Source organism: Oncorhynchus gorbuscha, linkage group LG14 (assembly GCF_021184085.1).
Source record: "Oncorhynchus gorbuscha isolate QuinsamMale2020 ecotype Even-year linkage group LG14, OgorEven_v1.0, whole genome shotgun sequence".
Classification (NCBI taxonomy): Eukaryota; Metazoa; Chordata; class Actinopteri; order Salmoniformes; family Salmonidae; genus Oncorhynchus; species Oncorhynchus gorbuscha.
Genome location: NC_060186.1, coordinates 53,228,611 through 53,234,062, shown reverse-complemented (window position 1 = coordinate 53,234,062; position 5,452 = coordinate 53,228,611). Strand labels below are relative to the sequence as shown.

General features: G+C 44.6%; 1 pseudogene; it reads left to right on the top strand.

Annotated features, from left to right (window-relative positions):
- Window positions 1-5,452, top strand: part of LOC123995538 — an 8,542-nt pseudogene extending 3,090 nt beyond the window's left edge.

The following is a 5,452-nucleotide window of genomic DNA, read 5'->3' as shown; positions in this document are numbered from 1 at the left end:
GAACTTGGGAAGGTTGAACACCAGACGGGCTGCGGCGTTCTGGATGAGTTGAAGGGGTTTAATGGCACAGGCAGGGAGCCCAAGTGAACTGCACTGTAGCCTGTGCTCCATATAAATGTTTCTTAAAATTATGCATGAGCCAGTAGATGTCACTAAACAAGCACACACGATTTGGGAAAGCATCACAACAAATAAAACGGTCGAGCACATTAAAGAACGACTGAACATTCCGAAACATGTGTTTCTCTGTTGCCCATTATGAAAAACTAAATTTCCGTCTTGGGGGTGTGGTGGTTCGATGTGGCAGTTTTGGATATTTGTCCCACATGAGACACCATAGCAACTAAACCAGAATCACTTCCTCAAATTAGTCAGAATGAATAACTCAAGGAATCTGTAATTAATTTTACATTTTTTGTGGTGCAATTTTACATATAACTAAGGCAGCGTTTCCCTAACTCGGTCCTCTTGACCCAAAGGGGTGCACACGTTTTGGTTTTTGCCTTAGAAATTCACAGCTGATTCAAATATTGTTGATGAGTCAATTATTTGAATCAGCTGTGAAGTGCTAGGGCAAAAACCCAAAGGGCACCCCTTGTAATCCCCAGGACTAGGTTTGGGAACACTGAGCTTAGGTGCCATATTTCTTAAGTAAAAAAAAATGCATTAGGTGTTGTCTTATGTAAACAAAGTCTGATCGCTATGGTGTGGGCAGGTCTGTCTGACTGTTTCGAGTTCACACTGCACGTCCTTAGCCTAGGGCTAAGGAGATTTTAGCCTAGGGCTAAGGAGATTTTAGCCTGGGGCTAAGGAGATTTTAGCCTGGGGCTAAGCGTCTCTTTACACTTGTGCATTCTTGGGCTAGCACCAACCTTAGCTCACGGCTAGCTGGCCCTGCTCTTGAGCAGGGTTAGCACAGACTTCGGGCAAGCCCCAGAAACACAGTGCCAAAAGCCAGTGTGAAACGAAGTCAAAAACAAAACAGAATCAAAAGCTACACTCACTTATTTTGCATATGGTTGTGATGCGTTCTGCACGCTATTTTATAAGTAAATGTATAGACCCCTTTTTGTGTTTGCAAACATTGTCGGTGTTGGTGGCACAACACAGTTCTTATAGAATGCCAGCAAAAAAAGCTTATATTTACTTGTTTCGTATGGGTGCATTTCATACTACTTTTCGATTATGTTTGGATTTTAAGGCTCATATGAACGTCCTGCTTAATGTGTCAAAATCGCAAATCAACTGCATTATATATATTTTTTTAAACACTTCGACCTCAACCAGTAAAATGCCTATTTTGCTACAGCCTGTCAATGAATCTTAGCATTCTAGCTAACAACTGCTGCATTAAGTTATTTTGCAAAGATTAATACCAAATATAGTCTTAGAGACTGTTCAAGCAATAATCAAACATAATTGTAAGAATATGAGAACCCCAAGTAATAAAAACGTAACTCTACGCTATATTGAATGGGTGCAGATGGTGATGGCTTTCTTACTGCAGCCAAGATTTGCGCGCATCTGTGCATGATGTCAGTGTGTCTTGTACTGGAAAGGGGTCTATACTATTTCATCCTTATGTAGGAGAGTTAAAAAGGTTATTCCATCAAACTTCAAATTATTAGAATATTACACAACGCAGGACAGAACAACCCGGTTGAGGGTCCGTGGCCCAAGCCCCGAACAGGAATATTCCAAGTTCAGACAGAAGGGGGGAGTCAGATCGCTATGATCGGCAGGAACTTTACTTTTGGTGTCTATTTTTAATTGTTGCTCTACTGGTGCTACCTGTTGATGTTAGGTAGGCAGCTACAGTAGCTGAATGATGTTAACATCTTCGGGTTGTGTTTCATTAAATGTTTTTTAATTCATCTGGGTGCTTGCGTCACCTACTGACACCCTGGTACTACCCGTAGCTCCCGTTCTCAGTCGGAGAAAACACAGAGAGAAAGGTATGTGTTGCAGATTACTCCTTTGTAGAAGTCCATAACGTGAAATAAATAAAACATCCCAAGGTTAATGCTGTATATATTGTTATAAGGGAGTGTGAAACTATTGAAACATGTAACTTTGAGTTTTATTGTTGTTATTAATATAGTTTACAGAGGGCTAAAAGTGCTGCTGTTGCTAGCTAGCATGTCTTTCTGTGATGCAGACGGTTAGCTGAGCTGCCGACTGGTGCTGGCGTTGCATTATGGGAGATGTAGTTTTGGCCCTCTAATGGAAACCGAACCCGATTGCAAGCCCTAGCAGAGTTAGTCAAACAACTGGGCAGTGAAATAGGAAATCAAGTTGCCGCTAGTCTAGCAGGGGCTGGTCCAAGCACTCCCCCTCCCCAACCAATAGTAGAAATACCTGATTGGTCAAAGGTCAACCTAATTCTGAAGTCAGACGTCAGAGTACCACCCCACTTCCGGGGTGATAGCACAGACCAGTGCACAGTGACTGCATGGCAAGAACTTATGCAAGCTTACTTGAAAAAGAAGGGATGCAGTATATCAGAACAGGGGCAAGAGATACAGGACAGACTGATGAGGCGGGCTAAAGACAGTCAGAATTGGGCTCTGTGGAAACCCTCAGAGACCCTGAAGCCATATACAATATCTTGAGGCAGCACTTTGGAGAAGCAATTTCATCCACAATTCCATTGGGATACTTCTATGAAACCTTACCAAGACAGACAGAGAGCTGCTTGGATTATTGGGTTAGACTGAACAAAGCAATTGACCTTGCCAATGAGTGCTTGCAAAGACAGGGAAAACGAGTGGATGATCCAGGTCATGAGGTGACCATGATGTTTGTTAAGCACTGCCCTGATCCAGCACTATATGCCGCTTAGGTGCATGCCTATTGACAATTGGACCGTTGGAGTTTTGCAGGCAATGATTGACAGCAAATCACAGAGGCAAACAGTCAGCCAGGGTGACAGGGTGCAAAGTAGTGCCAAGGTAGAGTGTTGTGATGACCCCCGACGCTTGGTGTATGACTCAACAACAAGCAGTCGGTCATAATAATTCAGCCACACCCACTAACAGTGATCAGGTTCCATTGAACAAAGTGGTTTCTCTCCTGGAAAAGCTCCTGTCAACCCAGGAACAGAATCAAAGGAGAACTTCGGCCAGAACGCCACAAACTAATACAGCTGCTGGTCCCTGTAGAATTTGTAAGGCCTCAGACCATTCAACTCAGTCACACTGCTTTAAGGAGGGTTTATACTTCAAGTGTCACAGGACAGGCCACAGAGGCTTTGAATGTCCAGCAAGAAAACAAGTTGGAGTGGTAACTGCCGAGGCTCCTCCTGGGCCCGCTTTAAACTAACATGCACGTGTGGGCGAACATGTTACACCCCCACAGAACACCACAGATATAAGGACTGGAAACACAATGAAAACTGAGGCAATTTATCCGAAAATAGAGAGTATTGACAGTCTTTTCTATGTTCCAGTAATGGTGCAAGAAATTGTAGAAATTGATAGATAGCTCTGATAGATAGTGGGTCCAATTTGTAAGTCGCTCTGGATAAGAGCATCTGCTAAATGACTTTAATGTAATGTAAATGTCTATGACCTGCACGTTGAGTGAGTCAGCTGAAGAGACACTTCTGAGATGTAATGTGATAAAACCAGAGTCTAGAAAGCCAACTCAAGAAGTTCTTGTAGGCTGTGGGGGCAACCAGGCACAACCTAAGTATGAATGTGAATTGAACATTGATCTTTCTGTTTTAGTTGGACCTGGAAAGACAGACGACATGACAGTTGGAACGAACGCCATAAAACACATAATGCAACAGGTTAAGAAAACAAAGTGGTATTGGGACAGCTTCTCCAAACCTGCCAAAGGACATCCACATGGACTTTTACTCAGCATGCTAGCCAATGTGAACCGCTGGCACGGTGACAAAATACCAGACAAAGTGGGAACTGTAATGCTCAAGCAGAGTGTGACTCTCATGCCTCAACATGAACATTTGGTCTGGGGAAAACTGAAAGAAAAGGTGCCGCTATCAGTTGGTAGTACTGTAGTCATAGAGGCCACTACAGCACGATCTGCACCAAGAAATGTCCTAGTAGGACACACTGTATGTCCTTTGAGAGGTGACAAGTGGGTCCCCATGAAAGTGATCAACATGTTGGACCACCCTATTGTTCTCCGCCATAACACCAAGTTGGCTGATGTGCACCCATGCCTGGCCCTAGAAGACCTTGAGCTCTATTTGCACTGATTTCAGACGGTTGAACCAGAGGACAGAGAAAGATGCATACCCATTGCCCAATCAAGCTGATGCTCTCCCCGCTTTGGGAGGGAACTGCTTCTTCAGTACTATGGATTTGACTTTGGGATTCTACAACATCACCATACATGAAGATGACCGCAAGTACACAGCATGCACAACATCCACAGGTTTATTTGAGTATAACAGAATGGCTCAGGGTTTATGTAACAGCCCAGCAACATTCGCCAGAATGATGACCTCGATCTTCGGTGACCAGAACTACTTGTCCCTCCTGTGCTACTTGGATGATCTCCTGGTTTTCGGGAAGAGTGAGCAAAAAGCCCTGGACCGTCTTGAAATGGTGTTCTCCCACCTTAAGGAACACAACCTGAAGCTAGTGCAAAAAAAAATGTTTTTAGGCCATATCATCATGGCAATCATGTCTGTAATCAACGACATCACTGCAGCTGACCTGATGGAAAATTATGGGAAAACACCTTCACCCACCCACTGGACTACTGAATGTGAGGAGGCGCAGGAGAATCTAAAGGTTGCAGTCTCCCAAACAGCTGTGCTGGGTCACCCAGACTTTAGCAGACCGTTTCTCCTATCAACAGATGCATCAATGGATGGCTTAGGTGCAGTACTTAGCCAGACATTTGAGGGTGAGAGTAGAACCAGACCAGTAGCCTTTGCAAGCAAGACTCTGTCGAGGTCCCAGTTCCCGTTACCCAGCACATAGATTAGCGTTCTTTGCTCTTATGTGGGCTGTGTGTGATAAGTTCACCCATTGACTGAAGGGGAATAGATTCACAGTCCTAACAGATAACAACCCCCTGACATATATAATGACGAAACCAAAGCTAGACGCCTGAGCAACGGTGGGTCTCTAAACTGGCCCCCTTCGACTTTGACTTGAAGTACATCCCCGGGCCCCAGAATGTCCCAGCAGACCTGCTTAGTCGACAGCCGTTCGTTGGAGCTAGGAAGGCGGGTGAGTTCCGAGAGTATGTGACTTCAGAGTCCATCCAGGACGCATTCAAACTGTCAGTCAATATCCAAGGTGGTGAGATCCTGGCTCAAGTCTCTTCTGAAGGAGTGAAAGCAGTTTTGGAATCCTGTCTGGAGTGGGATGCGAGTGTGCCAGTGTGCAACTTCCAATTAGCCCAGTATTCTGCCAGCATCCTTCAGCATGAAGGGGGCGCGGCTACTTTCCAGTCCTTTCTTCTGATGTGA